Source organism: Condylura cristata, unplaced genomic scaffold (assembly GCF_000260355.1).
Source record: "Condylura cristata isolate star-nosed mole 26May11 unplaced genomic scaffold, ConCri1.0 scaffold00024, whole genome shotgun sequence".
Lineage (NCBI taxonomy): Eukaryota > Metazoa > Chordata > Mammalia > Eulipotyphla > Talpidae > Condylura > Condylura cristata.
Window position 1 is genome coordinate 4836850 of NW_004567125.1, and position 12248 is coordinate 4849097.

The 12248-nt window shown below is 40.5% G+C and overlaps 1 protein-coding gene across 2 annotated transcripts in view; it reads left to right on the plus strand.

The window, feature by feature from the left end:
- Nucleotides 1–12248, plus strand: part of AUTS2 (autism susceptibility candidate 2) — an 81995-nt gene that overhangs the window by 1971 nt on the left and 67776 nt on the right. For both annotated transcript variants that reach the window (XM_012728986.1, XM_012728984.1), the window contains exon 2: nt 1948–1999. The gene's annotated coding sequence lies outside the window, so the exon portion shown is untranslated. The remainder of the gene's footprint in view (nt 1–1947; nt 2000–12248) is intronic.

Here is a 12248-nt window from a genome sequence, read left to right on the forward strand (position 1 = left end):
CACACACACACACACACACACACAGATGCTCCTAGTGCAAATTAAAACTTAATCAGGAGCCATTTCTTTTCCTTCCTCATAGTTTTTGCATTTGGGGTGCAATAAGGTTGTTTTTATATTTCTTTGCACCAAGTGTACTCATTTTAGTAGATAACCCCCAAATTTGCAGGGGGTGTTTTGGTTTGATAAAATGATTTAATTAACAGACCTCCTTCCCACACCTTTGAACATGTCAGCCAGAGTTTATTTTTAATAAAATAATGGATTTAATGTAACCACCCCAATTTGAACTAGGAGACACTTTTAATGAATAATGGTGAAATACTCTTACTTCTAAGTTTTTAAAGGGAAACTTGCATTCCTAGAATTTTCACTTCAGTGTACAGTGTGGGAACATTATTCCTGTAATAATTTCTTTTCAAACTCAATATCAATATTCTTTATCTGTTTAATGCATATCTCGTTTCTCCTCCATGCTACGCTTTTTTGTGTGTCTGTTTTTATTAAGAATTACTATAATATGCGATTTTATTTTGGTATGTTTAAGATGTCAGGAAGGCCCTCCGCATGGCTTTTATCCATGCAAAATAAAAAGCAAAAATCTACTTAGGGTTTATTTTAAACTGATATTTTAACTAATCTACTTATGTTTAGATACATGCAGTGCATCATTTGTTTTGCACATACATTCCTGTTTTTTTTTTTTTTGATCTGCTCATCTTCTGAACCACCCATTATAGTAGAAAAACTAGAATTAAAATAAAAACTAGAATCAAAATATTTTGTCTTTCTGTGTCACTTGCACTGAAAACTAGAACAAATTGCTCAGATGTACGTACAAATATTTCATTTTTGTCAAATAACACAAAAAGACTTAAGTTGAAGATCTTCTTTGTCCCCAAAAGCCAGCGCCAGTCAGAATATGCTTACTTCAGATTTCCACTATTTTCTATATTTTGTTTTTCTATATTCAACATTCCATGCTTTGTCAAAACATGCATCTGTGTATAAAGTGGGACAGACAAGTGATTTCTTATTACTTGTATATATTTATTTTGTACATATGGTTATGTAGCAGAAAAACAGGTTAAATATAGCCCACATAACTTTAACGGCAATCCATTTTCAGATTTTGCAATGTGGGGTTGCTTAATTTTTAAATTCTTTTTTTGATTTTTCAAATTCTAGAAATATTCAGTGCTTTTGAGACATTACAGCATTTTTCTTCAAACCGCTTCATGTTTATTTTCCAGAACATTAGTGTATAATTTCAATTGGCTTTACTCTTACTGTTTAAACAGGCTTATTTTACTTTCCTCAAGCTACTGGAATAATTAGCAGACATGATCACTAAAAAACTGAAGGGAAATAACATTGATGGCATGTATAGTGTGGGCTGGGGGCAGGTCAGCTTGCTTCTGTTTCATCAGTAAGGTCATCCCGAGTACTATACCAGACAAGGATCTTGGGGGCATCATCTGAGTCTTGAAAAATTAATCTTTAAAAAGGAACTTCTAAGAGTACTATGACTTTTAGTGAGGAAAAGCTTAGTAAGTAATAGGCTTTTCTGGTTTTAAAGAAAATTGAAAAATAGGTGTAATATCATGAAAAAATACCATTTCTAAAAGAATGATCTGTCAACGAAATTGCAAAATCATTATGTGAATAAGCTGAATCGCTTTGTGTATCATTTCATAGAAATATGTTTTGCACAGATAATAAGTCTAATAAGGACACGTTTTTTAAAATCAGATTCCCCCCCACCCCCATCAAATAGCTGCACTGCAGGGCTCTCACACAGTCAACTAGCACCACCTTATGGAGGACTAGAGGAAATTGCTCCCTTTCTTGTTAGACTTTTCTAAAATGTAGTAAATTGATTTCAAATAATAGTAATGATGATGGTCATGACAATAACAATCCTCTTTCCCCCTTCTTGTTTTTCAGGCATCAGATGCCAGCTCTGAAAAACTCTTCAATACTGTTATTGTAAACAAAGGTAAGACTCCTGAATTCTGAGCAATGGCTTGTTTTTATATTTGTTTAATTGTCATTGCCTAGGAAGAAAGAATAAAACTGTGGTTTTTCTCTTTGTATTCTGAAGCTACTGGACAGATTCTTTGGCTTTGCTTGATACAGTGTCCGGATGCTTTTGCTATCTATGCAAAACATTTATTTTCAAAGAATACATAGATTCCTTTTTGGAAATGATTTGACTAAGAAATCAATGCTCTCAACGTGGTGTTAATTTAATGTAAGAAACTGTAGTGGAGAATAACAGTTCCTAACTTGATCTGTTGCCTTAACTTTATTGTGACTTATCAATTACCCAGCAGTCGGAGAACTATAAATACCTGATTTGTCTTGTGGACTCTATTAACCAGCGAATGTTTACCATTCCCAGTATTGTGGCCATAAACCAAGCCTTACTCCACTGTGTGCTTTCTGCAAAGTTAATAAATGAGCAAGAGGGCAAAATTTAAATATGTACTATCCCATTAATTTGTTCCAAACTGCAATAAAAAGTAAGAGAGGCTAATGATAGAGCAGTTCATTAAGGGAAAACTTATCTTAAATCATTGCCAATCGGTTTCTGGACAGTGTTCATTTCTAGCAGCGTTGTTGAAAATAATGAAATTTAAGGGTGTCTCTAATCAGTGGCTTTTGCAAAGGTGTGTAATTTGAGAGGTATAAATTATATAAACTTTGATCTGTTCCTCTCCACTACAGAACCTGATTTAGGTGCCTGCATAATTACTAAATGAAGAAGGTGAGCTTTGTGTGGTAATTTCATTTGGTGTTCTAGAGAAGCCACCTTCAGTTGAATCAACTCGGTATTTTGTGGTTGCCTTGGCTTGTATTTTGCTGGCTGGTTAATAAGACACATTTCCATGTGCAGTTATTTTGAGCTTCTAGTTTAGAATTTGAACCAACTGCAATTTTAAAGTGTACATTATGTTTAGAGTTCCCTTGAGGTATATATGCTTATGTGATTGCTGTTACTCCTAGAATTATTGTCATACTGAATTTTATCTTTTTTATTGCATAATGGAGTGTTCCAGTTTTATATTTCATCATATTTTTTGATGGACTACAAGTTTATATAAATTTTTTAGCCATAATGCTAAAAGCCCCATAAAAGGAGAGATGTGCATTTCATAGCACGCAGCACTCATATGTACAAATGCATAATTGTTTATTGCTTGTTTTGATGAGGAAGAGAATTGATAAACAGAGGTGCTTTCCGGTGAGAAAAGGGGGGAAGAGGCAGAGGACACTGGGGTAGGAATGGGTCACCCAACGGAGGTCTTCTGTGTTTTGGTGACAGCTGGCCCCGCCCCCTCCCCAGGACCTCCAGCCTCTCCTGGCTTGTCTTTCTTTTGCTGGTTTGCTATAAAAAAAAGCTCTGGAATGTGTTTCCCCTTTCTGGGATCAACCCCAGAAAGAGAGTTGTTTCTGGGACCAGTGTCCAGGCCACCGCTGCCCTCACCAGGCTGAAAGGCGCTCTTCAGGGTAGATGAAGAATGATTGATGACAAATAGCACCCCTCTGCTTCTTCCCTCCTGCACCCCTCCCTTCTTTCCCTTTTCCAATCAAACGTTTCCCACATTCTTATTTGTGTTTACTTACAGAGTGTGATTTGTGGCATCTATTTGGTTGTGAATAGTCATCCCCCTGACAGCGTGCTTTTCTTCGGAGCTGCTTTTCTAGGGGTGATTTAGTTGCCTTGAAAGGATTAAGGTTTCTTTGTGTACACTAAAATCAACATAGGCTTTTCTAAGCTTTGCTTGGGAAACCATACACAAATAAGCATTTTAGTTGATGGCAGATTATTCCTTTGCCCCTTATTTCCATCAAAATGGCCTTTCTTTTCTCCTCCAGAGTTTCCCCTTAATGCCTTATGCTAATTCCTGTTGGTAACATGAATGACAAGAGACGGAATCAATGCAAATCCAGGTGCTGCGAAGTAGGCTGACTGGTATCCACACCCGCCCTCCTTCCTCCCAAGGAAGAGATTAGGAGGGGCTGGGAAGGGGGTGTAGAAGCATGGGGACAGTTTTGTTAAGGGGATTAGTATTCAAACTGTTAAATATCAGGAAAACAACTTCAAAAGGAGATGGCATTGTATAGTGATAATGTCATTAATTGCTTCAAGACAGGTGCAGAGAGCCTCCATTTGTGCTTGTGGTTTGGGGTCTGTTTTTATTCCCAGTAGTGGCAGTATTTACTGGACGGATGGTTGACAGGGCCTTCAAGGAACTGTCAGCTTCATGTACATCAAGTTCAAGTTCTGCAAAGCTGCCTGCAGGTCTCTGTCTCTGTCCAGTATTTTTAGCCAAGAGCAATAAAAAGCATTTGTAAGAAAGGGCAAATTTACACCAGGTAACACATACTAGTGAGAAAATCTTCAAAGCCTCAGTTTCTCGAACAGTCTAACGAGTGCAGGAGGGCTGACATGTATATTCCTCCACCTCCAGAGGTGTAAAGCTACACATCACCTCTCCCTGTCAGGAGTCCCGCAGTGTTCTGGCCATGAGAAGCGTGGCTTTAAGCTGCTGGTGAGATTATGGTACTGAGCCTGGTGGCAGGCAGATTGGGTCCATAAAATTTCACTTTTGTGTGTGTATGTCGGGGAGTGCTAATCCCACAAGCTGGTTGTGGTGTGGATTGGGGAGGGACATGACTTTGATCTTGGCCTGTACAGTCTGGAGAGGAAGCTCCACGCTGTTAACAGCAGGGACCATCATGGCTCAAGCCCCATCAGTTCACTGGTGAGCTTGAATAAGCCATTGAGCCTCTTCCTGTCAGAACTTTCAGTCATAGCAGAACTTAGTCGTGGGCCTGGGAGGAAGGAGAAACATCTCTGGTGGGGATGAAACAGTTAGTTGGGATGGAGGGAGAGGCCGAAACAGGAGGTGCGCCAAAAGGTTTTAAGTCAATGCTGCCTATTGATTTTATGCAGACTTCTCTCCTGTGTTGTACAGGAAAAGAGTGTAATAGAGAACTGGTAAGATTTTTGTGTCTCTGTGTTCTAAGTTGCTGCTTTCTTCAGATGCTTTATATTTCCCATTGTAAAACAAATTAATCAAACAGTTTGTACTTAGAAGTACACATGACATGCCCAGTGAGAACTAAGCATGCCAAAAGGTTGGGAAGAAAGAGCCTCCAATTGCAGGGCTTAGGGTTGTAGATGTGAAAAATAGTTTAATCAAGGTCATGGTTGTCTTATTTAATCTTTATGTGTTTAAATGTTTACAGGATGTTCATGTGCATTTTATGAATTCCTTCTGTCTTTGTGACTCAACCATCTGCCAAAGAAAAAATTAATTTTCCCAGTGAGACAGAGACTCAGAGACTGACTAACTTCTTGTCTGTATTTAGTTGGTTGAGCTGCTATAGGAGCAACAGGATTTGCATACAAAATTGTGAAATCTCTAACCTTATAAGGAACGCTCTATTCAATCCAATATGGCCGTCTGGTATTTATCACCCGTTCTTACCTACTCTGGGTCATACTTCTGGTGGTTTTGCCACTTTGATACTGAAAGAGAAATGCAGAAAATGAGTCCTTGGCTACCCAGGACCACTCTGTCAAGATAATTCATCTCTGTTAAACTCTGAAGTTGCTCCAGGAGAGAGCTCTCTGAGGAGAGAGGAGGAGAGAAAAGGAGGGACATCCACCCTGTCTGGAAGGCAGCCGAATACTAGGTGTGGGTAGAGTCCTCTGGTGTAGGTCCATGGCCCCTGGAAGGGAAGAGACTTGCCTTGATGCCGCTTCTTGCTTTGGAGCTCTCCATTTAAGGGTCTAGCCTTCAATCAAGGTAGTTGTAGAGAAGGGACAGAGACATTTCACCCCTGACTTTCTCATTTTCTTTCATCTTTCTCTCACTTTGTCCTATTGGTCCCTCCCAGGGAAAGCCCCCACCCCCAGAGCCTTGCCTAACTGAATGGGTTTCCCTGAAGTTCCTGGATGGGGAATAATCCATGGAGGAGTTGGCCCTGATTGTGCTCCCTCCTGTGAATATCAGACCCCCCGCCCCCCGATAATTTGGAACCTCTCCCCCAGGTCAGCTGTGGAGAATTCTAGTGGGCACTCACCTGAGGACCCCAATGGAAAGCTGGAGCCACCTTGCCCAGGGCTGCTTTTCTTCTTCCAGGCCAGATTGCTTTTCTTCTTCCAGGCCCTATCTGGCCTCCTATTGGACTCACCCAGCTCTTCTTGGTCAGTTTTGTTCTGAGTGTATCCATGAGATGCAAATGAGTTGGAGCCTTGAGGTTAGTGGGGCCTTTGGGTATTGTCAACAGTATGGTTTTATCAGCACCACAGAAAGATGCCTGACTAAAACATTGATTGAGGTTTGAGGAGTTGAGGTGAGAAACAAGTTACCAGAGACACCGCTAGTGTGATGAGGTTCACTGACTAGATAACCAGATTCTTCCATCCATTCATTATGTCTAGATAACAAGGGGAAATTCCTTGGTTTGCTGACCAGAGGGATGAGTTATCATGAAGGTTGCCAGTGGCTTTTCTGACTCTAAAATAATTCTGTGCTTTTTATGTAAGTGAAAATAAAGCTTCTAACTGTGGGATAACTTTACTTGAAAAAAAAAAAATTCTTTACAGGAAACATATGGAGACCATTTTACAATTGCCCGCAGTGTCTTCAGTTTAGTTATAGAGGAAGACATAATGTCAAGCATATCCCGGCTTGCAGAAAGTAAACTGAGCCAATTTAATCAGCCTTTTTAAATTAACAGTGTTTTTTGTCATGTCATAAGCCTCAATAAGGAAAGTTGAATTATCGCTCATCCTTTTCTTTCTCTGGACCTACTTTGTACAGTTTCAGAATGTTTTCTCCCATCCTCCTCAAAGATAGGGATGTCTGCTGTGTGGAGAATAAAATACTATTGAAGGGTAATTGGTGGTTGATGGGAGACAAAGGAGTTATGAGTAGTTCAGTTCCTCCTACCCCACACTGCAAATAGCATGCAATCAGCTCCTTTGTTATGGAAATTGACCTTCCTATAGAGGCCAGTCTGACATACAGAATTTGTTGTATAGAATCATTCCTTGAGAATTCTTGCAAAAAGATGCTTTGTACTGTTAGTGTGAAAACATAAGTAAGGACTAAATATATTCCATATTGTAAGGAAGTGTTTCCCTCTGGTTATTTTCACGTCAGCTGTTACCTGACCTTATGGGTGAGTCTGGTGGAGGAGATTCTGGATAATATTGGATCCCATCACTGAAGTTTTGGTAAAGAGAGGGTAAAAGATATTCTGAGCATTTGATCTCGGTGTATCTTTGTAGCACTTCCACAGTGGTGCCACTTTTCCAGACAAACTGTAGGCCAGATCCCCAGAACCCTAGCCCCTGCTTGAGCTGGAACAGATTACAGTATAACAGATTCCTTTCTTTCACTCAGATGATCAAACACCGCTCTGTTTGCTTTTGAGCCCACTAAAAACCTCTTCACTCACTTTATTGAATGATTGCTGCTGTTCTCTGAAAGAATTTTCTCCTTACATGGCACTATTGGCAGAAAGCTTGAAGGTTGACCAGCCTCTCTTTTCAGTCCTTTCAGTGTTTTGTTTAGCCAAGATGTAGCATTTGGTTGCCTCATAAAGTAGTACACACTCATGGCAGACACTTGGAATGGAAAGCATCGAATCTGTTCTCAGTGAACAGTTAAATGACAAAGGCCCTCCTCTCTGCTAACCCTTTCAAGTAGTGAGGTCAGCCCCAGGCAGGAGAGCTTCCTGCAGGGAGGAAGCCTGTGGCTATCCCTTGGCCCCTGGATTATTTCTGGTTTCTGACAACTGCAGAAAAATGTTGTTTTCTCTGAAAATGTATGTTTATTTAACTAGGTTTCTTTTTGCTTCACAATCTGGATTCCATTCAGTCAGTTACCACTCCAATTAACTAACAATTATTTAACATTAACAGTAATTACAGACGCCAGTTAAGCGCCTACAGATGTCAACTGTTAGCTTTGTACCTAATCACTCAATGAAATGGAGAAAGTTCAACAAACATCAATTAGCCAAGCAATTAGTATGAGTTAGGAAAGAGCATGTTATCATGTGTGAGCTGATTCAATTTATTTTATTTTGGCAGTAAAACACACACAGGCAAGCAGCAATAAGTTCCTCAGATAAGATAGAACACTATTGTTTTGCAGCTTACATCAGAATTCTTTTCTTTCCTGTGCACAAGTCAAATATACTCTTGCCTGGAATTTATTTAACAAACAGAATTTGTCTCAATTACTCAGAAAGCTCAGCCCAACGATACTCAGCCTCAAGAAGCAACTTTGGTGAATGATGAATCCGGTAAATGCGCTGTTTAAGGACACGTCAGGAAATTTCAGTGGAAAAATGATTGATTCCCATTCCAGCAATCTCCGCCATGCATTTCAGATTTCACTCGTTTGATCCTCAACCTATGGTGGATAGAGTGCAACAGTGGTTTTATTAATTTCATGGTGACTGAACTTTTGCTCAGCTGTCTTTGATTTAACCTGAGGCAACCATTAAAGTACTTTTACCTCCATGCCCAGTCCATGCTTTTAAAAAGTGGACATGGCACTCAGTGGATGACCCACTTCATGAATTCACCCATAAGATTCTGCACCTGAGTTCAATGATTTTGTACCTTCCTTCCTACCCTGCGGACTGGGCTTTCACCAGCACGCATCTGGACATACTGGGAGAATGCAACTTAAGGCTGGATTATGTAAGGTTGCCCAAAAGTTCTTTGGAGGTTCATTTTACTTCCAGGTAGAAAGCTGACCTTAAGTGGCTGTGCCTCTGTTTCCGCTCCTAGAAATGATTTCTCCTGAGACTTTCTGGTAGGAGTGGAGAAATCCAGTCCTAGATGGGGTGCTTTGCCGGGTCACTGTGTGTAGTTGCAGGACTTTTTGCTTTACCACGTGTCTCAGCAGTCATGAGTCTAAGAGTTGAGAAATGAATATCCCACCACTGGTAGAGATTAAGGTGAAGAAATTGTACCATAACTCATGGCTTTTTCCATGGTAAACGTTTTACTGGTGTGTGGCAGTACAACCATGGCTGGTTCCGGAATACCTGCCTGTCTTCACCCAATAACTGAGTCTCCATTTGGCTGCTTTTGCACGTTACGCTTCAATGGCTCACAGCAACAAAGGCCTCCCTAAGTGCAGGTTGCAGGTCACCTGAAGTTCTTGTCTTTATTCTTGAACCCAGGCCAGATTGCAGCCTCAGGTAGTCATTGCCTTGGTAGACACAAGCATAGAGACCATCACGCCTTTAAAATTTCAGCTTGGATGTGGTTTGTAGCCCCCTGATCATTTCACTGGTGAGAACAAAGAACAAATCCCTGGAGTTTCTCCACCATACCTTCCCAGGCATTTTATGTACCATGCAGGTTAGTCGAGACTTCACCTTAACCACCAAATGTCTCTCTCACCCAATCCTGTAAGTTGTCTGACCTTTACTTTTAGTCAGACAGAATTTAGCTGAAACAACTTAGGTCTTCAAACAGGGACGTCTCTTCAGAAACCCATGTCAGCACCAGGCCCAGATCCGCTGAGGAGAGAATGGGGCTGTTACTGAGTAGTAGTCTGTTCTGTGGGCACGCCAGTCCTCTGACCCTCGTAAACCTTGTCTTGTAAAGGAGGAGGTTGAGAGCACATCATTGCTTTTTCTAAGAGTCCTTTTGAAGAGGGAAATGTCTCAAGTGCTCCTGTTAATAGACTGATGTGGGAGGCGGTTATATTTGGATGCCTTTAAAAGCCACTTGGAAAACATTTTCCCCTCTTATCTATCACCTTTCACATCTCTCAGCAGAGTAACACTAAAACCTAATTTTAGCCAAGATTACATCATTTTCTCATTATCTGTTTACAGCTGGGACAGGCTTTTCCATAGTAAAACTCTCCCTGAGAACCTAGTCCTTAGATTCCTCTTGTTTTATATCAGTGTTTGATTTTTTTGATGAATGTTTGATTTGAGGGCATCCTGAGGTGATCTGTTACAGGTTTTTTATTCATAAACTTTGGTCTTCTTCTGAAATCAGATTTGTCGACTCTGACGACAGTATTTATTCCGTCAGCTGGCTTATCGTGGAAACCATATTAAAATTAGTTCTTTCATTCAACAAATATTGAACACTGACTGCCTGTCACAAAGAATGATCACAGGAAATAGTAAGAGTTTAAATGTTTCAGAATTCAAAAAGAGGCAGAATTTAAGTGTTTCAAAATTCAAGAAGAGGTTTTATAAATGATGTTATAGGAAAGAAGCCACTTGCTATTAAGAAAAAAAAGTTGGGCCTCCCTGGTGGTGCAAGGTTGAGACAGCACTGTGAAACTGTTTGCAGACCCTGTAGTACTAGTTCCATCCCCAGCCAGGGAGCTGACCTATATGGCACAGCAGACCTCTCCTGACCCACCCACTGCCTCCCCCTTCCCCCCCATTTAGCAGTATATTTCAGTCCATCTGTCCATTCTGCTCCCCACTCTTTTTCTGGTGAGTCCTCTTATACCCCATTCCCCCATTCCGTGGTCTGCATTCCAGTTCTTATATACATAAATAAATAAATCTTAAAGAAAAAAAAAAAAGGTGTTCTTAGGTGAAAGACTGAGCCTGTAGACTCAGCAGGCTGCCAGAGGGGTCACTCTTTCAGAGAGGCTGTTCTGGACAGAGATTTGCCAGGTTTGTTCACTTAGATGAAAACCTACTCCTTTGAATTATCCATTTTTGATGTGGATTGTCAAGTTATTTAAGCTCTCACAGAGATTCTGGAGTTGTAAAGTTCTGTGTATCGCCTGTGTGAGCTGCTTCTTCACATGATTCCTCAGATTTTTGCCAGATTGACAAACTACAAGGATGAGATGGGGCACATTTTCTTTGTAGTAGAGGCTGTGCTTCAGTCTGAGCGGGGCTACTTGTTTCTGTTTTATGTATTTATTGAGCACTGTTCTTCACCTTTGTACAAGGCTTACTTTCTCTCTTCAGGTGTAATCCCCATAAAATTCCTACTACCAAGTTATCTTTGAGCTGTCGCCATCGTCCCATGTGCTCTTCCCTCCCATTTTGACCTGCCCCTCCCTGCTGCATGTTTCAAGCTTATAATTTGCTGCAGCTTTGCCTTTTTTTTTCCTGACCCCTTAGTCGGTCTCTGTACATTCCTCCTATAAGTGAAGCCATTCGATATTTTTCTTTTCCCTTTTGGCTTATTTCACTGAGCATGATCCCTTCCAGCTCTATCCATGTTGCTGCAAATGATATGAGTTTATCTTTTTGATTGCTGAGTAATATTCCATTGTATGTATATGCATGTATATATCACACCTATGTGTGTGTATATACACATGCACATATCACATCTTCTTGATCCAGTCATCTGTTTTTTGTCATTTAGGACATTTCATATCTTAGCTATTGAAAATAGTGCTGCAATAAACATAGGTGTACAGGTGTCCTTTCAAATTAATGTTTTTATGTCCTTTGGATAGATTCCTAGGAGTAGAATTGCTGGATCATGTGGTAAATCCATTTTTAATAGTGTGAACATCTTCTACACAGCTTTCTCTAATGGCTGGACCAGTTTGCATTCCACCAGCAATCAATGTAAGACTGTTCCTTTTTCTCCACATCCTTGTGAGCTGGGCCACTTGTAACCTAAAATAAGTCATTCCAGTAGACTTGGTTTTGTAATCAGTAATGTGAAAGAATTGGATGTACTCTACGATCCCTTCTACAAACAAAAGTTGGTTTTGGAGTGACCTAGGCCCTTTCAGAGCCTGAAGCTTGAGGTGGCCTTAACATACAGTATTCCTTCAGTTCCAGACAGCTGTTAAAGTATGGTGAGCATTTGGTATTTGGTAACCCCAAGGCTTTGACTTCAGTCCTGAATTTGTGAGTTAGAATGGGACTGTTTAGACCTCTCCTCTTTATTCTCTGTAAGAAAGACCTTAGAAGAGGAACTTGAGGCTTAGAGACAAGGGGAGGAAGAGAGAGCTTGGTACAGTTTGATAACTAGCTATTAGTTATTCACTTCCAGCATAAGAACAATTAAAAGTTCTCCTCTGCAGGTCTGTCTTGAGTGGTATGACAAGAATTTTTTTATCTGCTTAGTGTTTATAAAATCCCACTGCATAAAGAGCTTAGTTGCTGTTTCCTCAGTGACTGACTTCCCTAGTGGGATGACTGGCTGTTTCCTAGCCTGGGATGCCTGGGGGTTAGGTGAGGGTGAGGCAAGGGTT